We start from the raw sequence: 21,657 nt of genomic DNA, 5'->3' as shown, positions 1-21,657 counted from the left end.
GGCATTCTCAGCCTTATGTTTCTAGATGCTTTAGGTGGAAGGCAGGGACTGTGGGTGGCAGAGCAGGGGTAAGGGCTATGACTGGCAGTGTGGTGCCACTCAGCAGCAGAGGTGGACATGTCAGGGGTGATAGAATTCAGGTCATATTTTAAAAGCGTCTTCTCTTCAAATGGGAAAAGTCACAGCCCGATGGGCATCTTGCAAGGTGCTAATCAGGATACCCACCGTTCTGCCTTTCGTCTTGGTGAACAGTGTTGTACAGAGCATAGAACCCTGTGTTGGTGACCATGGTGTCACTTTTAAACACCACTGTCATGGAATTGGAAGAGGAGAGGAAAGTGAGTTCTGCCCCAGCACAGACTTTGCCCATGGACAGTGAAGCAACATGCTTTCCATCAAACACTTCGACAAAGTCATAAGGACACCCATAAATGTCTTCTAGCCTGAGGGGACAAAGGCAGCATTAGTCTCTCCAAATCAGTCAGTTCTGCCAGCTCCTCCTCTCTGACCTCCTTTCCCTTCACCCTGAATATTTCTGTAATGTCCCTGACCCTTTAACTCAAGCCCTGCTTTGGGTGGTATCCAGTGTCCATCAGAGACTCACAGGAAAATGCTCAGGAAGACCCTGATGGGGGAGATAATGACATTCTACAGGCCCCTAGTTGAAGGACTCATCTCACCAATGTCCCAGACTGCCCACATTTTTGTTAACCTGGGTGATGAGAGAACTGTGCCCAGCATCCCACCTGCTGTCTTCTTCTGCCTTGACCCTAGCCTAGTCTTACAGGTGTTGATTACTCTGACTTCAGAGCACATGCCAACTTAGCACAACCTGAAAATTTCCACTGAGTTCATGGTTTCTTTCAGAAGTGTTTGTCTTTCCATTTGGATGTAAACTCAGAGGCAGAAGGCTTATCTGTTCCTTTCAGCACTCTATTCCAGTCCCAGACAGAGCCCTCCCAGAGTGGGAACAATCAGTACATATGGAATGCACACTGGTGCTTATCTACCATAATAAATATTACACAGCATGTAACACGACATGTGTAATTTCTAAACTATAGCAAGTAGCCGTCTGTGTATCTGTTATAAAGTCCAATTGCAAACACACATGCACGGATATATCTTACACCCAATGGACACACTTTACACACAAATTTGGTATTATATTTAAAAATCTGCCATTGTACATCTATCCCAGGGAAGTAAAAACCAAACACCTAAAGCTACCACATTTTTGTTTTGTTTTTTTTGGTTTTGAGACAGGATCTCTCTCTATATATAGCTGGATTATAATTGACAAGAGTGTTTCTGTAATATTGTTAAGAATGTGTTTGTACAAGTATTTGTGTTTTCCTTCCTTAATTTCTTTTTTGGTCTTTGTATTTAAAAAAAACTGGATAAAAAGAGGAAAGGAGAGATACAATGGCAATTAGTAGCAGTGAAGTAGAGACTTGATCCTTGTGGGAAAAAGGGGGGATTTATTTTCATTTCTGAGATATGATCTCATGTAGCCCAGGCTGGCCTCAAATTTCCTATATAGCTAAGGCTGGCCTTGTCCCTTCTTCTTAGTACTAGGATTATAGGTGTGCACCACCATGTCTCACTTTGCCTATTCTGTAACAGCAAGAAACATGGTATCTGGGAACACCATGCATCATTTTACTTCCATCTGTGAGTCTGTCTGTAGGATCAACCAGGCAAGTGACACAGCTTGGTCAAAGATGGCTGGCAGAGCTTCCTCTGTGATGGTTCCGTTAGTCCTCCCGCCCTCCCCCAACCTCTTCCTCCTTTCTACCTTAGCTGGGTTTGAGGGTCTCTCAGGTATGGCCTGGTCAGAATGAAGGCTAGCCCCCTCCCCAGAGGAATCCATGGCACAAAAAGATACAATGTACCTGAGGACAGGCATTCCTGTGCTTTGGCTGGTGCCAAGATCTCTTCCCAAAAGAAGAGCCCAGAGGGGGCATTCTGTTTTTTGTGGCTTTTGCCCACAAGGAGAACATTCAGCCTAAGAATTCAAAGATGGGGGATCTATTGCAGTTCTGACACCTCAGCTGGGCAGGTGGCCTGGTCTAGAGACTAACTCCAGGCTCAGCTCTAAGCATTCACATGTGTCCCTCACAGCCCTAACACCCTGAGCCTGGAGTTTAAGCAACCTGCCCAAGCTCATTAAACAGCAGAATGAGGATTTCAACCTGTTTTACACGGTATTTCACTTTGGGCTGGAGCCTCAGTTCATTTCTCAGTGAGGCAAAGCTGTCCCCATTTTTCCTCAGCTTTCCAAATCTCAGGAAATGAGGTGTGGGGTGGCCACTCAGTGGAATGTGGAGCCCATGGGTAAGAAACGCAGTTCTCCCTTCGGTTCCTCCTAGGCAGGCTTCCCAGGAAGCATCATGGCTTTCTGGCTTTGGGGAGATTCAGATTAAACTGTGAACTCCCTGGTGGGCAGAGAGGTCCCACTGTGGCGTATCTCTGTCCCAGCTATGTCTGACCCTAGGGCTAATCACAGGGTGGGGCCAACCTACCTGGGCCACAGAGATTGAGGAAAAGGGCTGGGAGTCAAGTAGAAGAGGAAAACCCTGGAGAGAGCAGAGAGAAAGACTGGAGACAGCAAGGAAGAAAGAGGAGAGAGGAAGGAAAGGCCTCAGAAGCTAAACTAGCAAAACGTCCCAGGCAGCTGGCAGCCCTGCAGACAGATGCTGTGAGTTGGAGCCCCCTCTAGTGGTCACCTGGCAGGGGAAGGTGCGAGCCTGGTGGACCTGCTAAGGGTAAGAGGACCATATACTACCCCAGGGAAGCCAGCTGGTAATAGCAACAACCAGATCCCCACAAACAAGCCATATAGACAGCCGGCAGGAGGAAAGTGTTCTTCTCAGTGTCACACGAAAAGGTGTAAAGAGTCCCCAAGCTTCCTTGACCTGGGACTTCTTCTCATTTGCTTGGAATGACTTCTCCCCTCCTTCACACCCACATCACTGCCTTACTCCACAGAGCAAGATGTGACAATGTGACACTGTGTCAGCGTCATACAGTGCCAAAACACCAAAGAGCTCTGGAGACCATCAAGGTGCTTGTTCGTTTGTCTACTCAATAATTACACGCTGACTGTCAAAACAAAAACAAAAATTTCCACCTCCTTCCCTCCTCCCATTTTTCTCTCCTCTCACTCCCCCTCCCTCTCTAGTCCTAAGAGAAGTCAGGGTGCCCTCCCCTGTGGGAAGTCCACGGCCCTTCCCCTCTATCCAGGTCTAGGAAGGTGGGCATCCAAACAGACTAGGCTCTCAAAAAGCCAGTACATGCAGTAGAATCAAAACCCAGTGCCATTACCATTGGCTTCTCAGTCCGCCCTCATTGTCAGCTACATTCAGAGAGTCTGGTTTGATCACGTGCCCGTTCAGTCCCAGTCTGGCTCACCTTGGTGAGCTCCCATTAGATCAGTCCCACCATCTCCATGGGTGGGCGCACCCCTCGCGGTCCTGACTTCCTTGCTCATGTTCTCCCTCCTTCTGCTCTTCATCTGGACCTTTGGAGCTCAGTCTAGTGCTCTATCTCCATCCATCTCAGGATGAAGGTTCTATGGTGATATGCAAGATATTCATCAGTGTGGATATGGGATAAGGCCATTTCAGGCACCCTCTCCTCTGCTGCTCAAGGACCTCGCTGGGGACATCTCTTTGGACACCTGGGAACCTCTCTAGAGCCAAGTCTCTTGACAACCCTACAATGGCTCCCTTAATTAAGATATCTTCTTCCCTGCTTTCATATCCACCCTTCCTTTATCTCAACCATCCCATTCCCCCAAGCTCTCCCCAATCCTCCCCTTCTCCCTTCTCTCTCCCCATCTTCCCCCCACCCCCCACCGCCCGTGCTCCCAACTTTTTCCCAGTGATCTTGTCTACTTCCAATATCCAGGAGGATAAATATACGTTTTTCTTTGGGTTCATCTTCTTATTTAGCTTCTCTAGGATCACGAATTATAGGCTCAATGTCCTTTGTTTATGGCTAGAATCCACTAATGAGTGAGTACATACCATATGCATCTTTTTGGGTCTGGGTTATCTCACTCAGTAAAGTGTTTTCTATTTCCATCCATTTGCATACAAAATTCAAGGTGTCATTGTTTTTTACCGCTGAGTAGAACTCTAAAGTGTGTATGTGCCACACCTTTATCCATTCTATTTAGGGGCACCTAGGTTATTTCCAGGTTCTGGTTATTACAAATAGTGCTGCTATTAACATAGTTGAACAAATGCTTTTGTAGTATGATTGGGCATCTGTTGGGTATATTCCCAAGAGTGGTAATGATGGATCCTGAGGTCAGTTGACTCCCAGCTTCCTGAGAAACCGCCACACTGATTTCCAAAGTGGTTGTACAAGTTTGCATTCCCACCAACAATGGATGAGTGTTCTCCTTACTCCACGTCCCCTCCAGCATAGGCTATCATTGGTGTTTTTGATTTCAGCCATTCTGACAGGTGTAAGATGGTATCTCAAAGTTGTTTTGATTTGCATTTCCCTGATTGCTAAGGAGGTTGAGCATGACCTTAAGTGTCTTTTGGCCATTTGAACTTCTTCTGTTGAGAATTTTTTGTTCAGTTCAGTACCCCATTTTTTAAAAAAAATAATTATTTATTTATTATGTATACAATATTCTGTCTGTGTGTATGTCTGCAGGCCAGAAGAGGGCACCAGACCTCATTACAGATGGTTGTGAGCCACCATGTGGTTGCCAGGAATTGAACTCAGGACCTTTGGAAGAGCAGACAATGCTCTTAACCACTGAGCTGTCTCTCCAGCCCCAGTACCCCATTTTTAATTGGGTTAATTAGAGTTTTAATGTCTAGTTTCTTGAGTTTTTATATATTTTGGAGATCAGACCTTTGTCTGATACAAGGTTGGTGAAGATCTCCCATTTAGTAGGTTGCCTTTTAGTCTTAATGACAGTGTCCTGTACATTACAGAAGCACACCTGAAAGCTCTAGAAAAAAAAGAAGCAGACTCACCCAGGAGGAGTAGAAGACTGGAAATAATCAAACTGAGGGCTAAAATCAACAAAATAGAAACAGAAAACAATCCAAAGAATCAATGAAACAAAAAGTTGGTTCTTGGAGAAAATATACAAGATTGACAAACCCCTATCCAAACTAATCAAATGGCAGAGAGAGAGAACACGCAAATTAATAAGATCAGAAATAAAAAGGGGGACATAACCACAGACACAGAGGAAATTCGGAGAATCATTAGATCTTACTAGAAAAGCCTGTATGCCACAAAATTGGAAAATATGAACGAAATGGGCATTTTTTTTTTTTTGGTTTTTCGAGACAGGGTTTCTCTGTGGCTTTGGAGCCTGTCCTGGAACTAGCTCTGTAGACCAGGCTGGTCTCGAACTCACAGAGATCCGCCTGCCTCTGCCTCCCGAGTGCTGGGATTAAAGGCGTGCGAAATGGACATTTTTAAAGATAAGTACCATAGACCAAAATTAAATCAAAACCAGGTGAACAATTTAAATAGACCTATAAGTTGCGAGGAATTAGAAGCTGTCATCAAAAACCTCCCAACCAAAAAAGCCCAGGACCAGATGGTTTCAATGCAGAATTCTACCAGAACTTCCAAGAAGAGCTAATACCTATACTCCTTAATGTGTTTCACAAAATAGAAACAGAAGAGTCATAGCCAAATTCCTTTTATGAAATCAGGTGTTCAAAGATGTGTGGATTGATATCCGGGTCTTCTATTCCGTTCCATTGGTCCTTCTGGTCTGTTCTCATGCCAATACCAGGCTGTTTTCAGTACTGTAGCCCTGTAGTAGAGTTTGAAGTCAGGGATGGTGATGCCTCCAGAAGTTCTTTTATTGTACAGGATTGTTTTGGCTATCCTGGGTTTTTTGCTTTTCCATATGAAGTTGAGTATGGTTCTTTCGAGGTCTGTTAAGTATTTTGCTGGGAGTTTGATGGAAATTATGTTGAATCTGTAGATTGCTTTTGGTAAGATTGCCATTTTTACTATGTTAATTCTGCCTACCCAAGATCATGGGAGATATTTCCACTTTCTGGTGTCTTCTTCAATTTCTTTCTTCGAAGATTTAAAGTTCTTGTCATACAAGTCTTCCACTTGTTTGGTTAGAGTTACTCCGACATATTTTATGCTACTTGTAGCTATTGTGAAGGATGTTGATTCTCTGATTCCTTCCCCGGCCCTTTTATCATATGTGTACAGGAGGGCTTCTGATTTTTTTGAGTTAATCTTGTATCCTGCTACATTACTGAAAGTGTTTATGAGTTGTAGAAGATCCTTGGTAAAATTTTTGGGATCGCTTATCTAAAATATCATATCATCGGCAAACAGTGAGAAATTGACTTCTTCTTTTCCAATCTGCCTTGTTCTCCTTTTGTTGTCTTATTGCTCTAGCTAAGACCTCAAGAACTATATTGAACAGATATGGAGAGGGTGGACAACCTTGTCTTGTTCCTGATTTCAGTGGAATAGTTGGGAGTTTCTCTCCATTTTGTTTGATGTTAGCTGTTGGCTTGCTGTATACTGCCTTTATTATGTTTAGGTATGTTCCTTGTGTTCCTGCTCTCTCCAAGGCCTTTATCATAAAGGGATGTTGTATTTTGTCAAAAGCCTTTTCGGCATCTAATGAGATGATCATGTGGCTTTTATTTTTCAGTTTGTTTATATGGTGGATTATATTGACAGATTTTTGTATAGTGAACTATCCCTGCATCTCTGGGATGAAGCCAACTTGATTATGGTGGATGATGGTTCTGATGTGTTCTTGGATTCAATTTTTCAGTGAGGCATTCTCATCTTGCTTCCTCTGCATCTGATTGGTGACTGTTTCTCTGCCTTTTCTCTTTCCAGAATTCTCTTAGTCTGGTTGCCCCGCCCATACTTCCTGCCTGGCTTCTCGCCAATCAGCATTTTACTAAAGCAAAATGAGTGACAAATCCTTATAGTGTCCAAAAGCATTATCCCACAGCACTTACTGACTGAACCATGGTTGCAGGTAACTTTGGTTCTCCTCATCATTGATTTGCCCTATAGTGACCTAACAAGCCCTTATTATATAGTTGGCTGTGTCTCGGTCTTGAAGGGTGTCTGCAATCATAGTGAAGGAGATGACTGAGAAAGTGTGCTATCTCATAAATAGGTGCAGAAATTCATGAGAGGGTCCTGATGAAATGATGAGACTCACTTAGGACACTAAGCTCTCAGATTATGATAGATCTATTCTGCCTGAGGAACTGCCTTTTCACTGTTAGTGGCAGATGCATTCCCAGCCTGACTGGAGTCCTACTGTGCCCTCTACCCCTGTGCTAAAGAATTAGACAACCACCATTTGCAGAAGTAGCAACAGTAAATGTTCCTGAAGGAGATCCAAGCAAGACAATGCCACAGGTCCACCCTCAAAACCTGGCTTTATTCGTAGGTTTATAACCAGACTCGGGAGTGTGTCTGTGCATGGACCTGGTGGTTATTTCCTCAGTTGCCATGCATAACTGGAATAAATAGACTGAGGAGTCCGTAGAATCTCCACATTGATTCCTTGACCCATGGAGTGAGGTATACTGTAGTTATAAGTCCTGTAGAAGCTATTATATGTGTGTCTCCTTGGGAAAATCATGAGTTGATGTCAGTAATCATATCCTTGGACTAGTTACAGAGAGAGCACACCAATAATGTGAAAGATGTGGGGTGATGGTTTTAACCACATCTGTTTGCCTTTCCTGTTTGACCTGTGCAGAGGACAGACAGGCCTTAGAGGATGACAATTAGTATCATTCCGTGGTGGGTGGGTCAAATTGCTGCTGCTGCTGCTGCAGTACAATGTGATTTCTTTTGTGTTTTTCAGATTATTTATCTCCTGGTAGTGCATGTAGCAACTGATGAGGTAAGTGCTTTTTTCTCCATACCTGTGAGGTCCATCAGAACCAACTTGTTTTCTGATGGCAAACCCAGCAGTATAACTTCACTGTTCAGTCTCTAAAGCATATTAACTGTTCCAGAACCTATTTCTCTTTGTACTTTGTGTCTTCTTAGATATGGCCACTTCTGCCCTGTTGACACTAGGTGTCAGTCTATATTAAGGTTTGCATTAATTTTACTGCATTCTTAGCGTCATCTAAAATAACAGCTTAGTAAGTAAGGTGTTGGAGACTTCCAGTGAATGCACCCCTTATACATTCAAGTACTTGTCAAGCTTGACTTGCTCAGTCATTTTCTAGGGACCTTGGTACAATTCCAAATGGGGTCCAAGTGTGTATGTGCATGTACACACACACACACACACACGTCACACACACCACACTGCATCACATCTGTCCTAAGAACTCATTTAATATCCACAGTATCCTGGGGACACACCCTGTCCTGTGGTGGAGTACATTTCAGAACATATACAGGTCTGGGTAAACACATACACACACATGCACACGTGCAAACACACACACACTATAAAATGTAGTTAAACACTTTAGTTATATATGTTCTCTCCTCCAAAAATAGAAAAATATTCTACACATTTCTAAGAGACATTAAAAAAAGAAAGAAAGAAGTAACTGTTTTTTCTTGTACTGGAGGGATTTTTATGTTACTTTTTCTCAGATTTTTAGTATTGCATTCATTTGTATACTTGAGTTGAAGTCACATAGTTTTGAAAGAAAACTACAGATAATGAGTAGATATTTCATATATATATATATATCAGGTATTTACTAATGTGTAAACTCTTTAAATACATAAATTAGAACACAAGGATAGACAATATGACAGCAGGATAAAATTTAATTTTACAGAAAAGGCATAACACAATACTTGATGGAAAAATGTTTAAATTTTAATTTGTATAAAATTTTTACAGCTTGGCTTGAACCTGAGACTATTTATAAATGAGAAAATTTAGTTAAACCCAACACTAAAGAGATTATTGGCAGCGCTATAAAAGAAGTACTAATTCAAAAACATAGACTGTGATGCTCAAAGCCTACTGATGCAAAGGAATGCGGCCAATGCCAGTAGAAGCTGGCTGTAAGAAGGCAGAGAGGAGGTCCCGCATGGTGAGATCTGTGCCCAGGTTGTGACTGACACCGTGACAAGAGTGGGATCACAGAATGGATGCAAGCACTAGAAGTGAATTCTTCCATATCTATCATTGCATCTAATGTTTCTGCCTTTGATATCAGAATACTAAAGCCACAGAATAATATGGGAATGCCATATACTCTCTTTAAAAAATTCATTTGCAAATGATTGGTTTGTTTATCCTTAAATATCGAAATTAATTCACCTGTGAAGCACTCTGGGCCTGAGTTTTTCTTGTGACTATTGCCCCATCCTTTACTTCTTACATGAGCATTCATATTTTAAATTCTTTGATGGTAATTATTCTTGGGTTGCTTTCATTATTTTTATCTTACTACTATTCTCATTTCATTTATTTGTATAAACTGTTTGCACAACTGTGTTCACTATGTGACCTTAAGTCCTTTTAGTTTCTGCAGAGTTGGTAATGAGTTTTCCTTGTTCAGAAGAGGTTTGGAAATTCTGATGCTAACGGTGACGACTGAGCTATGCAATGATGCAACGATGAAAACACCAACTTTGACTTCTAGGTGGTCACCCTTCCTTCCTTTCCTGAAACAAGATGAGTCCCATGACTAGCAGGAGGCAAGGATTGGGGGACATGCCTCAAAGAAAAACTATCTTCTTCTACAAATGCTTTTAGGGAGAAAGTAAGATTAAGTAATCTTTAGTGTGGACTCAAATAGACCTTAATGGCTTATACAATATGATCCTTATTTTATTCTCATTCTCCACTTTCCATATTTTATTACAAATTTCTTTTTTAATACGTTTTTATGTTGCATGCATATTTTACATGGATGTATGTTTGTGTACCACATCGTGTCTAGTGCCCACAAATGTCAGGAGAGGGTGTCAGATAACCTGAAACTTAAGCTACGTATGTTTCTGAGCTGACATGTGGGTGTTGGGAATGGAATCAGGTTTTCTACAGGACTAATCAATACACTTAACTTCTCAGACATCTGTCAAGCCTCCTATAAGAAGTGAAGAAATGTCTCTGATTTGCCTTGGATATCCTAGAAATAAGTATGTTATCTGTCACCTCAAAAATAAATCACTCAGCTTTGAATGTTCATTCACATTCAGTAAAATACAAACACACACACACACACACACACATACACACACACACACACCCCACCACCACCACCAGAGATTTATTTCTAGTTGCCTTTCCCATGCCTTTTTTGATTGATAGATAACAAAGAAATATCAAAATGATTTGTTTATGTATCACAGGGGTCTTGATCTTAAAGACAAAACAACAAAAACCCTTACAAATAGATCATAAAATCAGAAAAAGTAGTTCTTGAGACTTCATTGCAGGTCGCTTGTTTCTATGTACCAATGAATAAAATTTTTTATGATGAAAGATCCATGCCACCATTGGGATTCTGAACACAAGGATCATATAGTAGCTATTGTTGTTAATTGAAGGAGGAAGAAAGATTGGCCCCTTTGCTCCACCAGATCTCCTGAAACAGCCTGCTAGTTTCCAAGAAAGAGCTGGGGCTCTGTGGCCACTATTTGCAGGTCTGAGCTTTGGCTGAAGCCAAAGCCATGAAAATCAAGAGGGTGTCACTGAACACACCTATTCAACACATTACTGATATCCAATTTTTAATCAGCTATATTTTAGGAAGCTTAAGCATTGCTGCCCTGTGATGGTTTGATTGTCTGCATTATCTTGAAAATTGACTCTCTGCTCTATATTTCCAAATTTGTTTTTATTCTTAAGAAACTAATTATTGCTCATATGGAGGGTTACAAAGTGACTTTGATTTCATGCTGGATTCATTATTTGAGTTACGAGACAGGAAAATCACATTCTAGAATAAAGAGAACATTCAGTTTCAGACTACAAATGAATATGTATGTATATATGTATACATATATACTTCCCGAGTCAACTCCATGAGGAACGTGAGTTGACTGATGGCTAGGTGAACCTTTACATATCTCAAAAGCTTCTTCCTATAGTCCATCTTTCTTCCCCCAGTGACTTCAGTATTCCCTTGGAATATGTTACAAGTAGGTAAAGCTGAATTCTTAGCCAAAACAAATAACTACTGAGACTTTCAGGATTCAAATATTCTACTTCTTGGTTCAACCTGCTTACTCAAGCCCAGCAAAAGCATTACCTTTATGGAGATATAGATAAAAGATGATTCTCATGTGAACATCTTGTCTGGGCTTTTTCATGCATTTGAAGTGGTGAGATTATATCGTATACCCACAACAAATACAACTTCTTAAAAATAAGGACATTAACTTCACTACTGAAGAGTAAAATTTTAAAGTTTTTGTGTTAGATTTTTCATTGTTATGATAAAATACATCACATAAACAACTTAAGCAACAAAATATATTTGGCTCACATTTTCAGAGTCTCGGCCCACCAGAGTGGGCTGGTGTGGCAGAGCAGAGCAGCTCACAGCACGGTGGTCCTGGTGGTCCTGGAAGCAGAATGAGAGGACATCCGTGCTAAGCACATTTCAACTTCTCTTCTCTATTCCATCTGAGTCTTTATCCTAAGGGATGACCCTATCACAATTTGGAAATAGAACAACCTCCGAGGTATGCTTTGTAATCTTCTAGGTTCTTCCCTATCAGGTCAGGTGGATGATCAAGATTAATCATTGTAGCCTGTTGCCTACTCAATGGGATAAGAACACAGTTTTACATGACATTCTTTGGCAGTGGTCTCAGGCATAAGGCCCACCATGATTCTGGTCACTGTGATAGGAAGAATGTGCTCTATACAGGGATATAGAGAACACAGAATCAGCTCACAAATAGAACTGTAATTACTGTGGAGCTTAGTTTGTAACTTCAATGTGAAAAGCTGGGCCTGATGGATGCTCTCTGGATTTTATCCTCATCAGGTGAGGGTTATGGCTCTTGTACTCACCAAAAACTTCGTTGACTTTGTCTCCTTGATGACTGACAGAATTCCAGAGATGATAAACTGCTCAGACAAGAGGAAAATGCTGGCAGGTCAATTTCTATGTACAAAGTGACTACAGCATCACTATCTGGGGTTTATGTCAAACTTCCATGGGAAAAGCCTCAAGGAACAAATGACCAATGTTACACTTATGCTCTCAGAGGAGTCTCTCTGCCCATGTACTATTTAGAAAACACAAGAAAGGTAGTAAGTGCAGAAACACATCCCATTAAAGTAAATAAAGATTTTAAGAGGAAGTAAAAACGTATTTTGTGGATTGGAAAGGGACATTTTGGAATAAGATAATTTTTAGATCCGGAAGCATTGGTGTACAGGTAGAGAGACTGGAAAATAGCTATGTGGTTTGTCCCCTCTTTCATTAATAGAGCTATGCCAGTCTGATTTGCATACATAAACCATGGGAACTTCTGTCAGTGACTCTCACTTGAACATGTTGCAGTATCTTTTTAAAGTGCAATTTTCAATCTGCCAGAATTTTAGTGAGGAGTTTTGAAGCTGTCATTGTTAGGATGTTGGCCCATGCTTTCCATTTCTTGTCACACTTGTGGCTGACATTATACCATTATCCTGGTGTCACGATGATGCTGGTGCCCTAAATGAATTTGGAAGAGTAACCCCTAGCTACTCAAGAAATTTCCCAGCATATCCTGGCTGGTGCTAGTTGTGAGTCCTTAGTTAGAAGGTCTCCTGCTCCTTCTTGTGGGAAGAAGAGTAATCTGAAAGCCCTTCCACTCTGAGCACATTCTAATGGAAACCTCTGGGTGCCACATGACCCAGCACCCACAGAACACCACACTGAGCCAGGCTCTCTGCCCAGCTCCACAGCCTCTTCAGTCCAGGTGTCCATTCTAGGGATCCCTAGCCTCTGTAGAAGGACACTTTTGTCTTCCTGACCCCCTTCACTTCACAGACTCACAGTTCTTGTAGTTTGGTCAAGCAATTTTTAAGTTTTTTGTTACATATACTTCAAAGGAATCCAGATGATGGTATGTCTAAGGCAAGGCCAGCAGTTTCTTTAAGTTCTAAAACTGGGTAACTCAGAGGCCCATGCAGATGGTGTTAGTACAATCAACACTGATAAGACAGCCTTATCTTACCTCACAGCACAAAATACATTCTTTCTCATACCCCCCTCTTTACCCCCAAATGTTCCCTTAGTAAATCTGGGATGAGCACATAGAGAAAAACCAGTAGTCTTTTTGTGCTGTCTCTCCTCCATAAAGAGGAGAAAGGTATTTTATACTCAGTAAGCACCAAGAATGTACCTACAATATTTTCAGAAATAAAATACTAGCACGTGCTCTCTAAAAATGAAAAAAATAATTAAACAACAAAATCTCAATAACTCCTATTTGCAGTAAGAAAAAATACTTGTTAATTTGTGGAAAGTCTTAGAGATATAAACAGCTTGCCAAGGGTTTTCTACTGGTCTACAGACTACTCTGTGATCACTTTGTCAAAGCTGAAGACTGTCCATACCCCCGATCTATTTCTAGTCCTAAGACACAGTATTTCCTTCTGTTCCCTCTACCCACTCCAGTGCGTTCTGAGTTTGATTTACCACAATCACTTTCATCTCTGCCTTTAGATATTTCTTCAGGTTGTCTTGCAGCTGGTGGGTAGGCTGGGGTTTGTCTGTTTGGGATAAGTAAACTCCATTTGGTGAAATCACTGTGACAATCTCATTGGTCACTACTTGTGGGATCATGATGGAGCTTCTGGAGCTGGAAGAGAAAATGCACTCTGCTCTTATTAAGAATTGTGCTTATTGTACTATTTTGTTGTTGTTGTTGTTTGGTTGGTTGGTTTTGGTTTTTGTTGTTTGTTTCTATTTGCCTATTTCCTTGAGAGAGGGTGATGATAGATAGATAGATAGATAGATAGATAGATAGATAGATAGATAGATAGATAGTATAAATACAATAAAATTTAAACAACAAAATGAACTATGCTCCCAGGCTCTGCTGCAACCTCCCAGACTGTGCACCTTCCTGTATTCTTGATCTATCTTTTTGCAGAAGAAACTGGTGGAACAAAGAAATCAAAAATCAGCACACTTCGGATTCCTGAGGTCTTTGCCCACAATGTTAGGTACATACAGCCCACTGGTTTTAGATAATAAACACATCATATGAAGAGACAGCATGAAGCCTCAGAGGTTCCTGAGTCCACACCTAAATATTCACACATTTGTAAAATGTAGCTCCAGCTCTTTCCTCAGTTCTGCCTAGTTGAAGTGCATTTTCTGTATTTGATGACTTTCATCCTCAGGTTACTCTGCTAGTCATGAGATATTAAAATTCAGCCTCTATAGCCTTTCAATTCATGCTACATACCATTCAAAATACTTAATCCTATTTGTCGGTTTTGTGAGTCTAACAGTTCCATTTTTAGAATTAGTGCTTTATATTTTGTCATATTTTAGTAGAAGTTATCTTGTAGTGTTTTAATCCTTGAAAACATCCTTTCTGCTAATTAATAAAATCATAATCAGAAAGAAAATCCAGAGTCAAAAGTTAGATGTGCGTGTGGAAGTAATTCACACTTTGCTCAGAGCATAAAATCAATGTTAAATAATGTTTAAATTTCTTATTATTAATCAGTCGCCTATACACAGTTGGGTGCTGTACCCCAGCTATCTCTGGCTCTCCCTATTTTTTTCCCCTCTGCCAATGGCAGCCTGTGTCTGAGTCTCTTCAGCATGGAGAAGCAGCTGAGTACAGTGGTGTGAGAAGTCCTGGAGTCATACCCTGAGGTTCAAGGTCAGACCCATGTCCTTGTTACTTTGAAGGACCAAGTTGTCTGTGGTTTTTGAGCTCAGTTTGATGTTGTGCAATATTTTGATTGCACTCTGACACTCCCAATTCTGCCCAATAAAGTTATACCTTGAATTTGGGAGCAGAGTCAGTGACTAGTTGACTGGAATTGGCCATAGAGAAGCCAGCAACTTGGATAGAGAAGACACACAGGAAGGAAAGGGTGTGGACTGGAGTTTGAGCTTCCTCTTGGTTCTGAAAGGAGGGAAGGAACTGGTCTCTTGCAGTGTTTCTGGCCATAAAGTAAGGTCGGCTAGTTGCTACTCAGTCTGTGTGCTAGCAGGTTTTCACCCCAGTCTTTGACTTCTGAATCTCATTGGCTAACAGAATGATAGAGACACTTAATTCAAACCTATGTGGAGTGGCAGAACTGGCTTGTGGACTGGGAAGCCCTGCCGGGTCATGGCTTGAGTGGTCAGCAGGGTGCTGACTGAGGGTTTGTGGGGTGGCAGATGATAATTAAAATATCAATAGAGTAGCAGCTAAGCCAAGAGGAAAACCTGAGCTTGGCTCTCTTTTCTCTGTGTGGTTCTCAGCCCTTATGCTACCCAGTTAGTGAATGGCCTGAGAGCCTTTGCAGGTACAAGAGTTCTGCTCCCAATAGTCACATGGCCGTAGGTTGGTGACCACCAAGATAATGTAGCTAGAAAGCGCAGGGACAGAGGTAAGCCAGCTGCCTCTTCCCTTCTCCCATTTATTTCTGAAGCACCCCAGGGTCTCCAGCGCTTCCATGAGCATTGGCAGGTCCCCCTATCGAAGTCCCAGAAAGAGAGTACTGCACAGGCAGAAGCCTCGTCAGGATTGCTTACCTGTTCCTGTGTGACTCCCAGTCTCCCCAAGCTGGGCACTGGGTTCTTTCAGTCTGACCCTTGGTTCCTGTTGGTGACGTTCTGACTGTCCCAGTCCTTTTTCTTCCAGTGTTCACTACCATGCAGGATGGAATGCTTATACACTATGATCATATGAATGCAGCCATACTTCCTATTACAGTAACTTCCAGGAACTCAGAAATATCACAAATAGAACCAGTGCTGGGAGCCTGTGGGGTGTGATACCAGAAAAAAACTAGATATTTTAAATGGTGTTTTTTGATAGCTAATCTGCTGTCTCCCAAGACTGCTGTTGCTGCTTGTCACAGTCTCATAACTTCTTGTGTGACTTTTCCCCAACCGATTCTCTAACATCTGTGTCCTTTGTTGTGTACAGACACTTATTTGCCCAGATGCAGTTAATAATTAGGCAAAGGTTTCTTTAAATTCCTGGGAACAAGAACAAAGACCAAATCTTCCAATCTTTGCTGAGTGACTCTGGGTACCCGTGGGCTATGCCTGCAACACTGAGCCAAACAGTTGAGAACTATGTCTCAGGCCTCTCCTCCTTGGGAAGAGCCTCCAATCTCCTCCAGACGCAGTACCGCAGGGCAAGCTCATACTCTTCTGAGTGTGTTTCTAGTCCTCTCAGGCACACAACTTTAAATGGTGCACAGTCTTCCAGACTCCAGGAATACGTCAGGTCTTTCCAAAACCATATAGTTTGGGACTCTAGGTATCAGGTTCAAAGGAAACTCCATTTTCCCAAATTTCCAAAAGACAGAATGGACAAATGGCCACCTGTGGTGCCTAGTAGCATATTAAAACCCTTGCTGGCCTCCAGGCTCCCTCAGTAACACAAGAACCTGTTACATATTTCAAAGTCAATGCTAGCATCTCAGCCCTCCTCACCTCCTCCCCTACCCTGAACTTCCCCAGCCCACAGACTTCCCTCCCCACAGCTACTCATTGTCCTTATGACCCTGCTGTTCTGTCTATGCTCACTCTCTTTGTCTGCCTCTCTCTACCTTCCTCCTTTCCCTCCCTTCTTTCTCCCATGTTCTCCCTCTCTTCCTGTTCCTGTTCCTCTTTCAGTTCTGCTCCTCTGCTTCTCTCCTGCCCAGCTCCAGTCTGTTGGCCATGTTCAGTTGACTTTTTCTCCCCCTGCTCTGGACTCTTCCAGATGCTTCTGGCTGTTGTCTCTCTTACCTACAATAAAACCTTCTCCTTAATCATAGCACACAGTGGTTATATCTTTAGTTTATACACTACGAATAATTGTCACTCAGCTTTTCCTTTAGTTTTTGTTTTGTCAACCAGCTAGAATCATCTGAGAAGAGGGAATGTCAGTGGAGAAATTGCCTCCATCACATCGGCCTGTAGGCAAGTCTGTAGGGGCATATTCTCCGTTAATGATTGATGTGGGAAGACCATCCCACTGTGGACTGTAGCACCAAAGGACAAGTGGTCTTGGGTTTTATAAAAGAGGAAGCTGAATGAGCCATGGGAAACAAGTCAGTAAGAAGTGTTCTTCCATGGCCTCTGCTTCAGTTCCTGCCTTGAGTTCCTCCCTTGGCTTCCCTTGATGGGTTCTAATCTATAAACTAAGAAAATGCTTTTCTCTCTCAAGTTGCCTTTAATCAATGTTTCATCACAGCAACAGAAAGCAAACTAGCACAGTAGCCAGGGTTTTTGTTGTTGTCAGGTTTAGAGCACCAGGCATGAATTCCCTCTTGTGCAAGAGATCTCAACTCCAATCAGAAAGCAGATGTTTACCTCCCTCCCTCCCCATCACGGTTGTGCCACTATTGCTGCAGCAGACACGTCTTGCCTGTCAGGTTAGTATTGTAGTATGCAGAGGTCATTGATCTCTTTCCTATCCCATAGACCTACAAAACACTTTCTTGAACTTGCAACCTAACCAACAGGGGAAAAGTTTCCCTGCCAGTTTTAACTTGGTTTCTCTATGTCCTACAACCAAAGCATCGGTGTCTTTAGCTGTAGAGTTTTGCCATCCAGTTATGGTGGCCAACCAAGAATGTGTCTATTTGACTAAATGTTCCAAGCATGGCATTGAGATTTTTCACTTAGTAAGCAGGGTTATCTACCTATGCTGAATACAATTAGACTCCTTTTCCCCCAAGTTTTATATATTTAATATTTTAGATATATTTATTCATATGTCAATGTTTTATCTGCATGTGTTTATGTGCACCATGTACCTCCATGATGCCCATGAAGGTTAGATGAGGACTTAGGATCCCCTGGGACTGGAGTTATATGTCATTGTGAGCTTCCATGTAGGGTCTGGGAGTAGAACTCAGATCCTTTGCAAAAGCTAAAAGCAAGAAGTGATCCTTACTGCTGAACCAGTTAGCCTCATTTAAAATTATATATTTAAATTAGCTAAGTAGTGGGTTTCCATAAGGCTTTTTCATGCAGCTTTAGTTTTCTTTTTTTTTTCTTTTTTAATAAAGTTACTTTGATTAACTGGGAAATAAAAAGACAACGTAGCTAATTTAAGGAAGTCATTCAAACACTTTCTTGGCGCCAATCTCTATATAGCTCAGTTGGCTTCTTCTTTTCTATTTTCTTCTTCTTTTGATTTTTTTAAGTAGGACTTTTAAAATACATTCTTTTCTCATTTTACATAGCTATTCCCATCCCCATTCCTTCCTCTCCTCCTGCTTTACCTCCCCCTCCTCGTCTACTTCTCTGAAATTGTAAGACCTCCCAAGGAGAGTTAACAGCATCTGACACTTCATTAGAGGCAAGACCAAGGCCCTCCCCCCTATATCTAGACTGAGCAATGTATCCCTTCAAAGAGAATGTACTTCAAGATGTCAGTTCAAGCACTAGGAATAAATCTTGATCTCACTACCAGTGGCCCCACAGACTACCCAAGCCTCACAACTGCCCCCCATATTCAGTGGGCCCAGTTCATTCCTATACTGGATCCCTCACTATCAGTTCAGAGTCAGTGAGGTCTCACTAGCTCAGGTCAGCTGTTTTTATGGGTATCACTACCATGGTCTTGACCCCTTTGCCCATATTATCACTCCTCCCTCAAAAGAAAATAATTTCATATGGTAAAACAAAAACCCCATAATAGGTAAAACAATCCTCTACACTAAAGGAACTTCTGGAGGCATCACCATCCCTGACATCAAGCTCTATTATAGACCTACAGTAATGAAAAGACCTTGGTATTGGCATAAAAACAAACATGTGGACCAATAGAATCAAATCAAAGACCCTGATATTAATCCACACACCTTTGAATACCTGATTTTTTTTTTACAAAGAAGCTAAAATCATATAGTGGAAAAAAAGAAAGCATTTTCAACAAATGATGCCGGCATAACTGGATGTCAACATGTAGAAGAACACAAATAGGTCCATATCTATTCCTATACACAAAATTTAGGTCCAAATGTGTTGGCAGAGGCCGCTTGGACTTGAAATATTCACACAGAAACTATATTATTTAAGTCACTGCATGGCCAATCACTTAAGTGTATTTTTAGCTAGCTCTTATTCCTAATAATTCCTATTGCTATCCTAACCCATTTCTATTAGTATGTGTATCACCATGTGGCTGTGGCTTACCGGATAAAGTTCTGAATCTGGCAGATCTACATAGCTTCTCTCTAACTCTGCCTACTCTCTCTCTATATATCTCTTCCATCCTGGCTATATTTTGTTAAGCCATTGCCCAAAAGTACCTTCTACATTAATCAATAAAAGCATGGAAAATACATATACAGAAGGACTTCCCACACCACAAATGGATCAAAGACCTCAACATAAATCCAGCCACATTGAAACTCATTGAATAGAAAGTGGGAAGTATCCTTGAACACATGGGCACAGGAGACCACTTACTAAATATAAACCCAGCAGCACAGACACTGAGAGAAACAATAAGATGAAGCTTCTGTAAGGCAAAGGATATAGTCACTAAGACAAAATGGCAAGCTACAGTATGGGAAAAGATCTTCACTAACCCCACATCAGACAGAGAACTGATCTCCAAAATATATAACATCAAATGATCAAATAATCCAATTAAAAAATGGGTTACATATCTAAACAGAGTTCTCAACAGAAGAATAGCAAATGGATGAAGGACAGTTAAGGAATAGCTCAACATCCTTAGTTGTCAGGGAAATGCAAACCAAAATGATTCTGAGATACCATCTTACACCAGTCAGAAAGGCTAAGATCAAAAACACCAATGATAGCTTATGCTGGAACGGATGGGGAGTAAGGGGAACACTCCTCCCTTGCTGGTGGGAGTGCAAACTTGTACAGCCACTTTGGAAATGGGTGTGGTGGTTTCTCAGAACATTGGGAGTCAATGTATCTCAAGACCCAGCAATACCACTTTGGGACATATATCCAAAGGATGTACACTCATACCATAAAGACATTTGCTCAACTGTGTTCATAGCAGTGCTAATCATAATAGCCAGAACTCGGAAACAACCTAGGTGCCCCTCAATCAAAGAATGGATAAGGAAAATGTGTAACGTTTGGCGGTTGTGGTGCTCGTCTTTGGTCCCAGTCCTTGGGATGTTGAGGGTTGCGTGTCTCTGTGTGTTCTTGGCCATCCTTGTCTTGAGTGTGTTGTTCCAGGCCCGGCTCCACAACCACAGCGTGTCCTTGTTTCTAAGTGGCTATTAGACATAAAGCAAAAGATAATCACCCTCTCATCCATGATTCCAGAGAAGCTAGGTAACAAGTAGAACCCTAAGAAAGACACACATGGATGCCCCTGGGAAGGGGAAATAGACATGATCTCCTGAAAAAATTGGGAGTATGGGGGAGGAGAAGAAAACTTTAGTTTTTATTAATTTAGCCCTCATCCCTCCTTTTCCTTATACACCTGCCCCATCCCTGCCCTCAATTCCCCAACCCTCCCCGCACTTTAATATCTACCATGTGTTCTACTGTTGCCTTCCTCCATTGGCCTGCTTTCCCATCCTCTCTCATGGGCCCTTTCTGACTTCGTGTCTTAATGTATACTTGCAATTTAACACACAAAACTAAATATTCAAAGCTAGGATCCAGATATGAGAAAGAACATGCAGGGTTTATCTTTCTGGGCCTAGGTGATTTTTCTCAAGATGATATTTGCTAGTTCCATCTATTTTCCTGCACATTTTATTACTTCATTTTTCTTTAAAGCTGAATCAAATTCCACTGTATATGAACTGCATTTTCATTGTTCATTCAGCATTTGGCGAACATCTAAGCTCACTCCATTTGGTAGCTCCTGTGAATTTTGAGTTTCTTATAACTGAAAATGTTGACAAGGTCACTCTTACTCTTGATCTCACTTAGTTGGTTCCCAGAGCACCAAGATTTACCCTTTGCATTGGCCTTTCTGGCTTGAAAGACCTTGAAGACAGAGAAATAGGATTAAAGCAAGTATCTTATATGAGTCAAGGTTTTTTTTAGATCTTTTCATCTTAACCAGAAAGTTTGGTATGACGCCAATGGGTCTATGGTTGAATTCTCTTACATGGCTTCATATTTCTGAAGATAAAATACAAAATCTAGCCAGTCTTTTATAATTGGATTTTTAGATAAATGAGCATTTTAAGACATTGACTTCCTCACCTTACTTTTTGTTATTTGTTTTTTGGGTTGTTTTGTTTCTGTTTTGAAACCCCAAATTTACTTTTGATTAGTAGTCAAATTCTAAGGTTCTCTGGATAAATCAAATCTGAAAAGGAAAATTAAGAGTTACAAATGCTCAGATGTATTTGGGAAATTGGTGCCTAGGTTTGTTTGAGCATGGAATGGAATTCAGAACTCTGTGAAAGAAAGCTGTATCTAGAGAGCAGATGTCAAACAATGTCCCAGAGTGGAGAGATGGAAGAGCTGACAGTGGCCGTCCATTCAAGCAGGCCACACTTCTGAAAGTAAGTTCTTCAAACTTAGACCTCAGTTATTACAGTTTTCTATT

General features: G+C 41.5%; 1 pseudogene; it reads left to right on the top strand.

Annotated features, from left to right (window-relative positions):
- The first annotated feature begins 287 nt into the window (after positions 1–287).
- The window catches only part of LOC101990036, a 30,088-nt pseudogene continuing 8,718 nt past the window's right edge, over positions 288–21,657 (top strand).

Source organism: Microtus ochrogaster, chromosome 8, assembly GCF_000317375.1.
Source record: "Microtus ochrogaster isolate Prairie Vole_2 chromosome 8, MicOch1.0, whole genome shotgun sequence".
Taxonomy (NCBI): domain Eukaryota; kingdom Metazoa; phylum Chordata; class Mammalia; order Rodentia; family Cricetidae; genus Microtus; species Microtus ochrogaster.
The sequence above is the reverse complement of the archived record's forward strand: the minus strand, read 5'-3'. Positions and strand labels throughout refer to the sequence as shown.